This window comes from Emydura macquarii, unplaced genomic scaffold, assembly GCF_026122565.2.
Source record: "Emydura macquarii macquarii isolate MOO-44397 ecotype Brisbane River unplaced genomic scaffold, CSIRO-AGI_Emac_v2 contig_1348, whole genome shotgun sequence".
Lineage (NCBI taxonomy): Eukaryota > Metazoa > Chordata > Testudines > Chelidae > Emydura > Emydura macquarii.
This window is the reverse complement of record NW_027131485.1, coordinates 17452971-17469926: the sequence shown is the minus strand read 5'-3', so window position 1 is coordinate 17469926 and position 16956 is coordinate 17452971. Positions and strand designations below refer to the sequence as shown.

The 16956-nt window shown below is 43.2% G+C and overlaps 1 long non-coding RNA gene across 1 annotated transcript; it reads left to right on the top strand.

Moving 5' to 3' along the window:
* The first annotated feature begins 1650 nt into the window (after positions 1 to 1650).
* Positions 1651 to 8272, top strand: LOC137155333 (uncharacterized). Its single transcript, XR_010920424.1, has 2 exons — positions 1651 to 1880; positions 8120 to 8272. It is a non-coding gene; the product is annotated as an uncharacterized lncRNA (long non-coding RNA).
* Positions 8273 to 16956: the final 8684 nt, after the last annotated feature.

Here is a 16956-nt window from a genome sequence, read left to right as displayed (position 1 = left end):
AATCTTTTTCTAGGGGCCACAGGGCAAGCTATCCCAACGTGAAATTGGAACCTGAATGAAAAGCAGCTGACTTAAATAGATTCTAGATAAAACAATGGTGATGGTACTAGGAAGAAGGGAAGGTCTTGTGAAACTTTCAGATGTTACTGTTTCACCCTCTATGCAGGGTGTTTGCCTCCCATTGATCCAGATAGCATACAGCACTGGAGTCTTGTTGCCACTGTGCATCCATCTTGGAGCAGTGACCAGAACGTTTTGGCTAACCAGCACTACTGCCCTTCCTCTTGTATACAGGTCTACTCATGGTGTAACAAGCTGTCATAACCTCCACGTTGCAGTGTGTCTTGAGCTACTGGTAATAACTGCAAATACAATGCAGGAACTTTGGCTAGATCAACACAAAGCAATTAACAGTCTGTCTTGTCTAGAATGTTAGGAGCATGTCACCCTGATACTCCAGGCTCCCTATCCAATTCTGTAACTATTACAAGATCCTAGTTCTACTTATCTTTACAGCACTTAACAGACAAGGACCTAGCTGTCTCAAAGACTATCTCTGCATCCACCACAGTGACTGTGATTAACAGCTCACTGAAATTGGAGGGCCACAAGGTGAAACCAAGGCTTTACCAGGCTAGGCATTTAAAATGGAGAACCCGCCCCATGAAACTCACTACCCCCAGAGACATAGACAAGCTCACATCAAGCCACCTTCAGAATTTAAAGCAAGACCCCATCTGCTGATACAGGCTTTTCCTCCAGAAGTAAAGCTAGAGAGCAATTCAGAATCATTCCTCTTGGGAAACACTCACCAAGGCTTATCCAGCTTGAAAAGCATCTTAAAATGAGGAAAGGAATTACAGATTAATTCTCTGAGTGGCAGAATTGATGTTTCCTGTCTCAGGTAAGGGGCACATATATACTACAGATACAGACATATGAGAAATATACATAGCCAGGGCATGTAAACACATGTCATTTTAGTCACTGGATTCCTTAAGTTTCTCAAGTACCTGGAATTCCAGTCTGCTTTGGCATCTGACAGGTCTGGAATATATTCTGCTCACATTGCCAAATGATATATTAGGCAGTACTCCCCAAATTCTTGGCCTTCCACATCCAGCTTCTTAGAGCATTTGCCTATGAGTTTGTTTTAATACCATATGTGATCACTTATCCTTCTCTAACCAAAGCAGTCTCCATTGGTATTTGGGATTTCTCCTTTGCCACGCTTTTCATTATAAGCCTGCTCAGAGTTCCAGGCAGTCGAAATGAAATTTGTTGTCTTCTTGTGAGCATTTCCCCCCTATGGCTAACTTCTCTCATCCTGTTAACCAGTAAAATAGACTTGTATTTGATATTATGATCATGGACAAGAATAATCCAAACACTGCGTCTCTGCCGCATACTTCTATGCATTGGCTCTGTCAAGAGAGATGCTGATCTGATCTCACCTCTGTAATCTGGCCCTTGTTTTAGGCCCTCAGTCTCTGAAGGCTTGTGATTGGGTGGACTTACCCCATACTGAAGGAGTTAAGCCGACTCTATGGGTGGTGGAAGTCCCGCCTCCCAGAGTCTGCTGGGCATGCTCCAACTGCTGCCCCAGCATAAAAAGGAGCAGCCCAGCTCATTCTAGGGTGACCACCAAGGAGGAAGGAGGCATGTAGAAGGCTCTGAGCCAGGAGTTGCTTCAGCCCCTTACAGTGGGAACCAGGAACCAAGGAGACCTCACCGGAGGCTGGCCACCCTTCGTCAGCTGTCCGGAGCCACACACCCAAGGAGACGCCTTCAGGGAGCTCCATGACCCAGGAGAGACATGGGTGGCAGCTGAGCAGAAAGGGGAACCTGGAGGCCCAAGAGATGATCCCAGCAACAACCGGGTAGGAAGTAGCTCAGGGGGCTGGCATGGTGTAACCGAGGGTGGAGAGAGGCACCAGTCAGCGTGTTTTGGGAGGATCCCCGCTGACCAGGTGTTGGGCTACCCTGACACCAATAGGGCCCTGTGCTGGGGCTCAGAGGAGCAGGGAGGGACTGAGCCCCCCTACCCTGGGTGCCACCCCCTCAAAGGGGGTGCCCCACTACCCCAACAGACACCCAGAGCATGCTGCCCCGACCCGAGGGTGACCATTGTCTCTGGCCGCTAGGCTGTACTGCCCCGACCCGAAGGTGACCATTGACTCTGGCTGCTAGGCCATGTTACCCGTCATGGGAGCCAGCCGATAGGCCTTGAACCAGCAGGACTCAGGGCAAAAGGGACGCAGTCTTGTCGACTGAACTCGTGGGGGGCACCCTGTACCCCTCATTACCCTTTTGAACTTCCCCGCCGGGGGTGATGGGGAGGATTTACCCCATGACAAGGCTCCACTAGTAGAGGGGTCCCTGGAAGACTGCCTGCGCTTATTAAGGCTTACATGCCTGAGGGGAAAGGTGGTTTTCCTTAGAGGGCTCCCTAGTCCTTTCTTTACAGGGGAAGTTTGAGCATTGTCTTTTCTGGGAGACCAGGAGCTCTTATTTCTTCTAAGGCTGTGTAATATTTTTACATGATCATGGGGATGCCAACCCCTTCTAGGATATGGATTGCTTAAATCCTTCTCCTGCTGTAATGGTTCTTTCTTCTGGGATATTATCAGTATGCCATTTGGGTCCACTATCTCTCTGAAGCCCCTAATCCTCAAAGCTCTGTAGGCTTTAGGAACTTTGTGAAGTAGAATGGAATCAATGATAAACTGAAGGGGATACTAGTAAACTGCCACGGCCTGTTCTCCTGTAGGAACTCCAAGTACTTTAGCAGTTTTGGGAAATGATAGGTAGACATCCTTCAGAGCCAATCTTGACAGCTCAACAAATCATTCTTCTTTAGCAGCCTTGATATATCCTGGACAGCAGATTTATTCCCACTATCATCCACATATGTGGGGATGGCTCCTTGTGCTGAAGGGTCCTCAGCCTACATTTAAGCACCCCCTATGACCAATTTTAGGGAACTCTTTAGTCCTTGGGACACTGAAAAGGACATAGGTTTCTCTACCACCAAAGTCACCAGCTCTGTCAGCTTCTTCAGCTGAGAGGTTCCAGCCCTCCAGTATGTTTGAAAGTTCAGGCAGTCTCCAAGAAAGGAAGGTCTTAAATCCCACCCTCAACCCTACACATGAGTACTTGTTGTCAGTTGATGTTCCTCAGTGCATCAAAAGAACTGGAGGAGTTTCATAATCGGGTGTCAAAAGGTGTCATGGTCATGGCAAAGATTACACAAGGTGATGCACACTTAGAAGAACATTCACCTTTCCACCTATCTTAAGATGCTGTTCCAGAGAATTAGAAAGTGAAGTGTAATAAAGAACTCAGTCTTGCATTCCTTGCTCACCTAAATTCTCACTGATTTCAATGGGAGTTTTGAGCATGTAAGAGATGCAGGGTTGGGCCCAAAGAAATAGCAGTCCTGATTTAAAATCTCAATTAGCTGTCACTAATAGCAATTCTATCCTCTTTGCTGCCTCTAGAGGGTAGAACAATATTGAGTCTTTACTCAGTGGTACAGGGAGTTTAAGCAGTGCTGCTTCAGTCCTCTAAAAGCCTTGACGTTTCCTTTTTCAGCTCTGCACTGAAATTGTCAGTCTGTGCAGCTGTCCTGAGCCTGGCAATACAGCAGTTTAGTTTGCCAGATTCATCCCACTCCAAACATATTCCTAGCATTCTGATGGAAGTCCCAGGGCTATTTTGGTAGCAATTGTGAGGACAAATAAAGCCCGCATTGTTATGGATGACTCTGCATTCAGTTCCATGGGAATCCACTCTACCAGGAACTCCTGGCTGATAAAGGTTAGGACAATTGTGCTTCTTTTCTCATAGTGCAGAGCTTGCATTGCCATGCAACAATATCACATTTTGCAATTAATTTTGGGGACAATTGTTCCTTTTTCATTTTTAGCATTACTAAGTAATAGTAGTAGGCTTCCTTTGGCTTTGAGAGACCATGGGTATGTACCCCTGAGTGGTAAAAAATTTGCTCAGTTGGTTTTATGGCAGCAGCAGGTGCGGCTGAAGAGACCGACTTGAGAAAGACAATCTCTGCTGTACTTGTCACGTTTAAAGGTAGTGTTTCGACCCTTTGGGCTCTGCCTTTTGCGAGCTCTTGTTTCCTCTGCTAAGCTGGACTGCTTCCTCTTGAAGCTTTGGAGACTTTTATTGGGCTCTTGTTTCCAAAGGCTGTGATCCTGAGTGTGATGTTCCCAGTTCGCCAAATCCATGTTCATTTCCTTGAGGTCTCACTTGCACACATCATTGAAACGCAATTTTGGGCATCCTTTAGATCTTTTCCCAGATGCCAATTTGCCATAGAGGATATACTTTGGGATGCACCCATCATTCATTTGGCACACATGCCCAAGCCAGTGGAGGCGTCTCTGTTTAAGGAGCATTTGCATGCTGGGTATGCTGGCCTGCTTGAGCACCTCAGTGTTGGTGACTCTGTCCCTCCAGGAGACTCATCACTAAGTAGCTCAGTATCTATTGCTATTTTTAGTTATCATGTGTAACTTCAGTCAGATGTGCTGCCATTTGAACTAGTATCATTTGATAATTATACAGCCATAGACAAACATGGCTCCTTACATAACAAATAAAGATGGAGTCCCTGCCCCCAAAATAAGAACTGGAGGAGCTGACAGCATCAGGAAGGCTTGTGGAAGGAGCAGGAGGGCAAATGCTGATCATGTGATTGCTTGGACGAGTAATGCTCTTTAGGTCACTTTATATTTAAGTATAGTCAGACTTTATCTATAAAGAGCACAGGTATATTTTTTTAAGTAACCCTGATAATGGCTTCTGAAAAGATTTCCTGTAAACTACTTAGATTTCACTTACTGTAAACAGTTCTTCTCCAATGCTAAAGAAAAAACAATCTGTTGTTGCTCCTCACTTGCTAACTCAACATTACAGTGTATTTTTTGGCACTACTGCAGTGCACTAAGCTGAACTTCCTGGTACTGGATAGACAGCATGTGCATCAAGAGAGATCCAGCATCTACAAAAACTGAGAATATAAGTCCTTATTCACATTACTATGCTTCTCCCGAAAGGAACTGCACAGAAATGTATTAATGAAATGTTTAGCACTATCAGGGTCCTGGGTATTAACTGGTCTGCATTTACTGATAGTTCTACTCAAACAGTGTGGGATTAATACATAGTAAACACACTCTTATATGATACATCTAATGGCTCAGTCATGGGTTTCAGGAGGCAGCTTAGATAAATTACTCTCAGGGTCATAATATAATTATATCAACAGAACTTATGTACAACTTAGAACTCTGCTGGTGCAAAGTCTGAGTTTGATTTTTTTACAACTGGCAAAGCAAAGGCATGCACTGCCTCTGTCTTGCTCTTTGATTGCTTGACTCTGATCTGAACTGTTGAAAGTATTACTGAAATTCCTCAGCCATGTGCTGCAGAAGTTTTTTGTTTTTTTTTTTCTGTAATGCAGAATGTCCTTTAAAAAAACCAACCTGCATAATAGAAAAATAATGCATACAAATCCAGGCAGGTAACTTTTCAGAAATCTAGCCTTCTTCACGCAGGCCACAATTCACCTGAGTGTAGAAAGCTTACAAAAGGCTCACTCTTCCAGGATAGTACAGATGTTAGAGAGAGCAGACTTTGGTCCCACAGTTGGAATCTATGAAAATGCATGAGCCAGAATATAATCCAGCTCACTTTTTCAGAGCTGTGTTGGCTCTGCAAGGCTAACAGAAGTAAAAATGAGTAAAAACTCATTACTGTGGCTCACGTAAGTAGCTATGACTCTTAAAACTTAACAGATCTGTTCCCTGTGTGTAAAGAAGGTGCCACTTTTACAGTGACGGTTTCACAGCAGAACTTTTCCTTTAATGCTTGGAGCCCCCAATACCTACCTAAATGTCTTCCTTCCTTTCCCATGTTAATATTTTATTTTTAAGAATAGATTACAGCTGCCAAAAGCCCTATTTAAGCATGATGGTCCCTTTAAGCACAAGTATTTTCATGTTGTTCTGCCAAAAAATCTATCAACTTCAATGTATAATGCTTAGCTGGAACATTACCCACCTTGGAACTTGCTGTCCCACTACAGATGCAAATGGAGCTAAACAGAGAAGTGAGACTAGATTAGATTCAGGGAGCAGCATAGGAATATGGTGATGGCAACTTTAGAAAGGCATAGGGGCCACAGAAGTGTTGTTTGTGAGAAGTCCCAGCTTTTGCTGCTCTCTAGGGCAGAAATTAGGTACCAAAACTCGCCATTCTGAAGTGACAGGGTCATTAATGCTCTAGAACTATACCCAAAATTAGGAGCTGCTGACTAGCTTCACATTTATGGACTGCCAGCTCAGCCAATCAGACTTCAGATTGGAGGCAGAAAAACCTACACAATTAGAGCTGCGAGATAGTTCTTTGCTTTTTCCCTCCACAGGATGCTGACCATCTGAGGCTTCAGGGTGGAGTGGAGAGAGACCCCTGAAGGATGCCTGGGTGGGGTGGGAGGAAGGGAAGAAGTCTCTTGCTTTGCCTGTCCACAGCATGTCAATCCAGCTAGAAATGAGGGAAAATGAACAGGAATATTGTTACAATCTAACAGATTAGGGATAAAGATCCTACTTAGAGAAGAAACATTGTTTATGAAAAAAGTTGGTGTTTTTGGTGTAGTATTTAGATATAGACACAGGGAAGGCTGAAAACCGATAAGGAAAGAGATTGTTTAGCATTTTGCTTCCCACGTTCAACAGGTGCAAACCTAAGTGGTCCATTTAGGTGTGCAAACCCCATCATGCACATGTGCAAATCAGATTACTTGTGTATATATGTAATAAGTGTGTGTGTGCGCGCATGCGCAACACCAGCTTACATGAGGGATTTGCAAGTCCAAGTCGACCATGAAAATTTAAGAGCAGAGAACTAACGTAGGGGCAGGCCCCTGGTCTTTCTTGATCCACTGGTTTTGAGGGCAATCCCCTTTTTATCACGAAGGAAGTAAGTCCCACGCTCTCACTAGAGAATGATGGCAGGGAAACTCCACAAGGAGAATGGTAGTTTCTGCTCCCTTATGTGGCTACTTCCCATACAGGGCACAGTTTGATCTTCATTTATTTAAACAACAATGACCAATGCAGAGGGCATTTCCTGGCTGCTAAGGACAGGCTGGCATACTTAACCCTTGGCCCCTTACACTAGACAATCATTAATGGCTAGGAAATGCCTGACCCAGAGGTCATTCTTGCTGCTATAAAACTGTGAAAATATAAAACACGCAGAGAAACATCAGACCAGTTCTTTCTTTTATGCATTTACAAGTGGAACTGCCTGTTGCCATGGACAGAGGGTTCTGTTTACAGCACTGGTCTTTTCCTAACAGTTCAGTACCAGTAACCAGTAGAAAGCAGGCCTTCATTCTCAGCATTCCGTTAGGTTTATAATGAGCAGCACACAGAGGGAGGACATTTTCATCGTCTAAGAATACTTGCCCTAAAGTCACCAAAATATTTCCAACAAGTGTGAATCTGCATTAACTTTTAGTGGAACCTTCCCTCCTAAAGTCCTTAATAAACATGCCAATTAGTCTATGAGGCCTCTGTGCAAATTATAATTAAAATATTAGGAGTGACCAGGGATTGCTGCGCAATAAAATTGTGTATTTCATTTGAGAATTTAGCACAGTCTGGCAAGTAATGTCTGTTTTATTGCTGTAATAAAGCCTAGGTGCAAGGTCCTATGCTTCTGATAGCTTAATACAAATGTGTTATGGCACATTGTTGGGTTTTTTATTGTTCTCCTGTAGGCATGTAATGCCACCTGAGATTTGTAAAATGTGTATTCCATTTTGCATAAACATAGAGAGCCAAATTTTCAGGTGGTGTAAATTGTCATAGCTGCATTGATTTCACTGGAGCAACACAAATTTACATCAGTTGAAGATTTAGCCCATACATCTTATGGATGTCCAAACTATGCTGTGTTTGCTGGAGGTGGTCACATGGGTGAAGGACTGTCCTGTGCTTCCAAAAGAAGAGAGAATCTGTTGATGTGATGAATGACAGTCATCTGCAATACTCCCTCATCCAATAGTGGTTTTATTGTGTCTTTGCAGGACTGGTTTGCTCCTGGAAGAAAAACTGATGTGTGCTCATGTTTGGGAAGTTACTCCGCACTGCACTATCGGTAGAAGACTGGAATATTAAGAAGATACTTTCAAGTAACTCTTTCTGTTTTCTTTCAGTTTGCAACACCCTCCTTAAACTTTTGTTGTTTTGTGCATCTTAGTTTGGCAAACACCTTCCTCCCCACCACCTTCAATCTTTATTTTGAAAGATGTTGAAAGGAACACACATTGTCTTTGTGTAGTCATAAGTGTTGTATTTCCATAATATGTACACAATAAGGCAAGGGACTTAAATTGATGGAGAGAAAATACCTTCCCCTCTTCATATCCTCGGTATTTTTAGATCTAGAGATTTTAGCGTGGTCCCAATCTTCTCTACAATCAGAGTGAATTAGTCACAGAATCTCTGTTCTCTTCTACCTCACTGCCTAGCCCCTTTCCTCTAGGAGTTATGTAACTTTTGTAAAAATATAAAACAAATAATTTTTGATGATCCCATGGTCGACGATAACTTTGCAGCAAATTCAGTTGGGACTGATGTCTTCCTACTAGCTGGGAGTCTGATTCCGTAAATTCTGAGTTCCAACCAGTTTTCAAAATAGCCTATCTATCAACTTCTCTACCTAACCTATTTTTCTGCTTCCTGGACTCAACCATTAAGGCTATCCAGGCCTGCAAGGAAAGACTGAAATTTCCCTACACAGCAAACCTCTGACATTTGAAATCTCTCATTCCTTGGGAGCTATTTCAGGTGATTTACAAGACCAGGGGATCTACAGTAGTTCATCTTTTTTCTGGTGCAAGGTTTAAGGAAGTGTCCAAAGCAGCAGGAGTAATGGGAGATAATGGCATCAGAGTGCTAACTGTGAGCTACAATGCAAATGAGTTCAATTTCTAAAGCTTGTGTCTAATGATCTTTCATACATGTGCCTCTCCTACAGTAGGATCATGTAGCATCAAATATAAACCACAAATAATCCATTCTTGTCCCTGTTTAATCTATGAAATGCTACTATACAGGAGCATCTAGTAAATTACAGATTTTTTTAACAGTCACCGAATATTTTTCTGACTAAAACAGTATGGATTACAACCATGGGTGGCTGGTATAATAGGTGGGGGAAGGCTTAGCCTTCCCAATTAGCCAGGCATGGTCCCATCCATGCTCTGCCCCAGGGCCCCAGACAGGTGCTGCATTGCAGCTCTTCCCACCCTTGTTCAGCCTCCCCCAAAGCAGATGGAGACATGGGCTAGGACCACGTGTGGCCAGGACTTGGGGTGGCAGGGGCCACCTGGCACTGGGGTCATGTGTGGCCAGGACTCGGAGCAGCTGCGTGACCATGCGGTGCTGGGGCCATGTGACCAGAACTTGGGGAGGCCAGTACTCCTGGGCCACCTGGCACTGGGGGCCATAACAGCCCAGCTGAGACTCGGGACTCAGGGTGGCTGGGGCCACGCATGTTTGGGACACGGGTTGCCTGGAGCTGGGGCCGGCAGCTCAGGCCTGGTTGACTCTGAATGGGGCTCCTCCCCACCAGCTGCAGTAGGGTGCTCGGCTTGGGGGCAAGACCTCAGATGGAAGGGGTGGGGCCATGGGCTAGCCTTCCCTAACAGGTGGTTCACAGGCCACCCATGATTACAACTGCTCATTCAAAATGAGATGACAGAGCTATACGGTGTCCTTGGTCTGCAGACTTCCTATCTAATATCATTCTCACTTACTCTGTTTAACTGAGATGAGTTTATTTTATATCATTACTAAGGTAATTTCTTGGTATACAAGCTCCCAGTTACTACAATATCGGTGTAGCTAGTTGCTGCATTAGCTAATCATGTGGCAAAATCTCCCTATAAATAAAGTAGGAAGGGTCACATGCTATGGGCTATGGAAACAAATAAAAAAGATTTCCTTCATAAAGTTTTTAAAAATGACTAATCCCACTATGTATGTAAAAGAAAATCAGTTTCAAGAATACTGCAGTTCACCTTGATTTTCAACCATGCTACTGCTCAGGCTGGCTCCCTCTGATTTCATGCTACCGATGTAGTAAAAATCAGTATTTGCATTGTAAGTGCCAATTCTATGAGTTTTTTAAGCACTTGTGAAAACACATGCAGGCATTTAAAAACAGAAGATTTTCTGTTCCATTAGTTGTTCTACTCTGGCATTCGTTCTTTGGAAATGACCACTGCTGGCAGGGTGTAGGAAAATAAGGATTTAATGGGCAAATATGCTGTCCTCCAGCCTTGTGTAAGAGTAAGTCTGTAAAAACAGCTTACCAGTTTTAAGACACCTTTTTGAGCTGGTATATTTCAAAAATGCCTTTCGTTTTTAAGAATTAAATTTACCAAGTATAGCGACCATAATGCAGACTAATCTTTTTTTAAACTTATACAAGAAAAGTGAAAGGCATAAATATTGCACTGTTCAGTGTAGTAACTCCCTAGGACTCTGTGACGTTGGGTATCTCTATGATGCAAAAAAAAGACCCACAGCAGCAAGTCTTAGAGCCAGGCTCTACTGACTCGGGCTCGTGCTAAACAGCAGTGTAGCTATTCAGGCTTGGGCTGGAGTCCCGGGCTCTGAGACTCACTGTTGCAGGTTTTTTTTTTTCTTTCTTTCTTTAGCATAGATGTACTGTCACACAGTCCTAGGGAGTCATTGCAAAGTGGAGGGTTGTGAGGTTTTTTTGTTTTTGAAATAATGGAAGGTAAGCACCTCTAACAACTTCAGTTATAACATTGGTACCCTGAAGGATTAATTGCAAAACCCCTCAAATAAATGTGGACAACTTAAGTAAGGGGCATCCCAAAATAAACAATCTCTAGTGAGTGGGTTGGTGAGTTTGCCCTCCCATAGCTTGGCAACAAGTTCTACAACATAGACTGAAATAGGATCTCCTGCTGTAGGTCAAATCTTACCCATAATTCTTTGCAAATGCATGGTGTGAGGACCATGTGGGTGCAGATTTTTTTTGTAGTAGGCTGCCTTGCCTCAGCTTGACATGGCTTTCTAGCTTCAGGTGCTGAGGCCCTCTGTAGAAGGGGACTGAGAGCCTTTGCCACCACTCAACATAAAAGCATTATCATGAAGTAGAGTCTCACTTCCCTCCCTTGAAAGGAAGACTCAATGAGTCAAAGAGCCAACATTTTGGGACAGCCCTCAGATTTGATGGTGAGAGTGTAGGGCATTTGGGTGGTGAGGCCATCTTGCTGGGCTAACGGTGCTGGTGCTGGAGCATCAAAACACCAAACCAAAACACTTGTAAGTACCAAGGTGCTGAAAACATGGAGGCAAAAAAGGGTGGTGAGCATTAACAGCTCATCTGTGATAAAGCTCTGAAGAGATCTCCACAGAGACTAGGAAAATTAAGAATCGAAGCAGGTTCCAACGTGCAAGGAATTGCTCAAGGCAACAGCCTCAAATATTAGTACAGCTATACTCGTCCTGCAGGGAGTTCCTTTGCCAATTGCAGTCAAGAAGGAACTGACTGGGATATCAGGAGTATGGCATTTATACTTGGTGGAGTGGTGAGTAATGACCAGGAGGAAACCTGCTCACATTCACCCCTGCTACTAGTGCCCTCAAGGATCAAAAAATTTAACAGCTAGTGGAGCTTCGCCAGTCTTACAATAAGGAACTAAGATCTAGAAATGAGAATTCTGTATAAATGGTATACTGAGGCCCGAGTTCTCAAAGCTATATAAGCACCTAATTCCCATTGATTTCAGTGGGACCTAGACAACTGAATACAGACTCCACCATGTAGAATGCTTCTCACATGTACAAAGCACTCCCATTCTAACACCCCTCAACCTGCTCCAATTTCATTTCAAGATTCCAGATAAAGATCACTCCCCTTATTTCTAAATCTCTCAGTAAACATGCCTGAGGCTGCCACCCAGTTATTAATCTCTCTATTCTCTTCCCAGTTTTAATCTCTCTATTCTCTTCCCAGTTTTAATCTCTCTATTCTCTTCCCAGTTTTTTTCTGCTCATCTAGTATCTGCCTCCTCTCTGTCCATAGCACAGTCTCAGCACTGGTGGTGTGAGAACCTTTTCCTCTGCAGTCCCTGCATACTGGAGCAATCTTCCATTTATTCTTCATTTATTTTGAGATATCTGTAGAAATCTTTCCTTACTTTTATATACCTCTTAAAAATGTCTTCCAGAGAAGAAAAAGGTTGTGCCTTGTTTCATTATGGTTTCTAAAGAAGGGCTGAAGATTTTTTTAATGTTGGTTTAAATTTTTTTTTCTCCCTTTACAAAAGAACCATTCTGATCTCTCTAATTTTACTGAAGGACTCATGGAAATAAGAGAATTGGGGGGATTGTGATGCTACAAGAGACTGAAACATGCACAATTGCAGGAAGAATTTTTAGTCAGGCTGTTTCTCCTAACATTTATTTAACTCAAGTTTCTAACAAAAACTTGGTATAAAAACTCTATTTGTGAAAGATTCAACATCCTCTACACATATGTGCTTCTTCAGCTGATGGCTAAGAAAATTCCCATTCCAGTTATCTATTCCTCTTCTCCAGCAAAAACAGGGGCAACAAGTTGTCACAATTCTGATATCAGGAGGAGAAAGATTTGGCCCTAATCCTTCAGTTGGCTTCATGCAAGCAGACCTCAGTGCCCATGCAGAACTTCATTGACTTCAGTGGGACTCCATGCTGGTGTAACGGCCTACCTGCACAGAGTCCCTCCAGGATCAGGGCCTTTATTTGAAAGAGAAAAATAAACAGGGCCTTCCAGGCCTTTTTTTTTCTATTAATCACAAAATTAAATAAAAAGATCAAAAAACATATTCTCTCCAAATTAATCTTTACATTTTCTCTCCTTCTGCAATTGACCTTACTTGTTTTAACTTATTCATCATCCAGTATCTCTTCTCTGTCACGTTCAGCAGAAGCACTTTTAACTTGAGCATTAACTGCCAGTGAAAGCTATAATACTCTCCAAGTCCTCTCCAGTATTATTGAACCCTATTAAAGCGTTTGGGCTAAAACTTCATGATGATGTACTACAAAAATAAGGCCCTAATCCTGCTATCTCATCCATCCAGGCAGACAGCCCTCTCCCCTTTTATGACTTCAGTAGGCTCACCTGCGCAGATCAGATTGTGGGACCAGGTCCTAACATTGTAGTGAACACTGATGGACTCTAAATACCTAGTTTAAAATAAATAAAATCTACTGCTTACTGTCTGAGAGATTAAACTAACATAACAGATGTCAGTTTGGTGGAGCCCACATACAACCTATGTTTGCGCTCCCTCAGCCCTGTTTTTGCAATCTGTGGTTAACCAGGAGGATAAGTGGAAAAACAGAGCGAGCAACAGAGAGAGAGTCATTTGTGGAGAAAAGGTAATAATGAATGAGTGGTATGGAATGAATGAAGAGGGAGGAAGGAAAGAGGATAAGTGAATGAAGGGGTTGGTCAGGACAGAGTTGTTCTTATTATTCCTGACTGTGGGGATAGAGTAAGAGGTGGAGCAAATGGGACTGAGAGAGACTGCACTTGTAGGTTTTACACTTATGCTTGGGTAGTCATTTGTTTTGTACACAGAAAAAATTAGACTGAACATCAATTTGGGGATGTGTTGCATAGCCAGGCAAGAATGGGATGAGTTCAGGATGGAGGAATAACTTGCATGTTTAGTTCCTCTGCTTTTGCCCCTTTGTGTCATAGATTTATTTTCACTTACACTTGGTCACCTGTGCTTATTATTTATATTATAGTAGTGCCTACAGTCCCCAATTGAGATCAGGATCCCATTGGGCTAGCCAGTGTACATATAAAAAGTAAGAGACAGCCAGCCCTTGTTCCAAGGTTCCATCCCTTGCCACTAAATAGGTAAGATAGAATATTATCATCTTTTTAGTTATAGAACTGAGGAACAGAGAGATCAAGGTCCAATCCAAAACCTTTTGAAGTCAATCAGATCAGGCCCCTGATGACTTCCCTAAGGTAACACAAGAAGTCTGGACACTGAAATATATGAACACAGATAAAGTCAGTTGCTTCTACTGATTAAAGTACAAATCTTAGCTTGCAATCCTGGTTCAGACAATGAATCAGTATGTGACCGCAGACAAGTCATTTAACCTCCTTTGGTAAAATGGAGCTGTTAATACTACCATTACAGAGGATTATCAACTAATATACCAGGGGTGGCCAAACTGGCTCACCTGCCTCGTGGCTATTTTACAGTTAAACTGCGACTCACATAGTCCCTTATGCCCCTGCCCCCATCCCACTCCATTCTCCATCTACCAGGCTGGGGTAGGGAGCTCAGAGCTTCTGCCCTGCAGCAGGGTGGTGGGGCTAGAGGATTCTGCCCAGTGGGAAGGTTTCGGGGGATCAGTAAGTTTGGTGTAATATACAAACACTTTGAGAGTCTCTGAATGAAGTTAATAATAAATGCATAGTGCTTATACAGTTATTATTAGACTGGCAGGTCGAGGCATTTTGGCAGGGTCATGTGTGTCATGTTGATAGGAGGCATCGGTTTCCAGTGCTGGCAGTCTGGCATCTTTCACGAACAATAAATTCACTTTAAACAGGACCATTCCTAATATATCGAATTTATTAGATACTTTTCAACTTTACCTTCTCATTTCCACTTGGCAAAAGCTACCACTATCACAACTACACAGAGCTGATTAATCACAGTTGTATTGAAAAGAAGAACCATTCCTTTTTTTACTTTGAGTATATATCATTGTAACTCTTAACTTAATAATTTACTCTTTGTGGCAAAACTTGATGAGGAAAAAATCATTTCACTTTTCAAAGATGGCAAACAACAACTGGGTCATCACTTAGCAGATTAAATGTAAACATATCATTTTTAACAAAACAGACTTGTTTTTATTGGAAAATTAAAATGGATCAACTCTGGGTGGGCAAAAAAAAAAAAAAAAAAAAATCCCAGCCAAAAGCTAAAAGTGTCTTATCTTGACTTTCTTTGGAAGTCATGTGAAAGATGTGTTATAAATGTGGCTTTGGAGAAATGATAGAAAATAAACTTGAAATCATTTAAACCAAATCTTTAAATTGTCAGCACCGTTCAGATATAATTGATCCAACATGTAGCAATATTAAGGGATAATGTTTCATATAACTCTTTTAAAAAAATATTGCCATAAAGGGACACCATCAACTTGAAATAACATTTCTCTGAACATTTTGTACTTAGGTTTTTTTTTAGAAGTAACACCCAATATTACTACAACTGAAGGAAGTTAGCTGAAAAATATTTCTCTAATTTTTTACTTTATTTGTGTCATCAATTAGCCAAGGTGGTCAGGGATGCAAACCCATACCCATAATGCTGGTACTGATCGACAGGGTGGATCACTTGATAATTGCTCTGTTCTGTTCATTCCCTCTGAAGCATATGGCTGTGGCCACTGTTGGAAGGCAGGATGCTGGGCTAGATGGACAATTAGTCTGAGCCTGTATGGCCACTCTTATGTTTCACAGCACGGTATGGCTAGTTGCCTTTTCTGTCTCTTGCGACGGCACGACATCATTCTCAAGAAGCATGTGCATGCGTGTGCAGGCCCTGCAAGAGGGTTTTCACTAGTTAAGAGCAAAACTTTTGTTATTTCACTTTTCAGGGCAGGGAAGATGTCTCCTCTTCCTCCGATGTCTGTACAAAGCCTGGGTACAATGAGATCCTAGTGCAGGAGCCTCCTTCTTTATTCTCAACACCTGAATGGGTTGCAAGAGTATGAGGTGCCTGGCAGAGGAATAAGATAATTCCCCTTCATTCCCCAGACCCAAGTGCAAGACAGGGAGCACCAGAGATCTGGTAGAGCATCCAGGGAAACATCTTTATCATGCCATGAACCCCAAAAGGAGACTGGGAAGTACCTAGCAGCAGCAGGAAGAGGTGTTGCAAATCTATGCCTATGAGAAGCACCCAAAAGCAAGTGAAAGAAAAAGCACCTGGCTGGGTGATTGGCCCCCTGCAGTGAGGTCCAGGGGGAAGCTGAGAGACAAGAGCTAGTTGGTGGGGGAAGAAGCAGAGCTACAAAAGACCAGGAGCAGCTGGCGTGAGAGAGGAAAGCCATTTACCACCCACTCAGGCTCTGCCTATATTAAGGAAACATTCACTGATGTAACTACATTGATATAGTTACACCAGTGCAAACCCCTTAAAGGGGCCTACACTGGTGCACCTTAATCCAGTAACACAGCAAAGTAAACTGAAACAGGGTAGGTCCTGCCTTTGCTGGTGCAGTGCATGGCTATTAGTGGTTTGTGCTGGCATAACTACCTTGATGTAATTACATCAGTGTGAATTCCCTTACTATAAACATGGCCACATACAGGACACAGCTGTGGATAGGGAGAGAATAGCAGCCCCATATGAGGCAGTAGGTGGCTGGAGAGGATCCCTTGTTTGAGCTAGGCAGTGAGTAGAGCAGGCTGGGAAGCAGTGGTCCAGGCAAGCAGCAGCAGCTTCTTCTGTGGGAGCCAAGACAAGCCAGGTCGGGAGGGCAATGGGGATCCTACCACAGGGACCAGACAGGAAAGGGGGCTAGAAAGGCAGTGGGAACTCTGCCCCACAATGAGAACAGGAGATCTTTATCCCTGGTCTGGATTACTCTGTGGGAGCTAGGTGGAGAAGCTAGGGCTAAGAGCGTAGTTAGGATCTTTATTTCCTGCTCTCTCTGCAGGAGCAAGAGATTGGGGTAGGAGTACAGTAGTGGAAGTGAGGATCTGACTCAAGCTCTTCTACAGAAGCCAGGAGCAGGCTGACTATACAGCTTGGGCTGGCTTTTACCTTTAGTTGTCTCCTTTCCTATG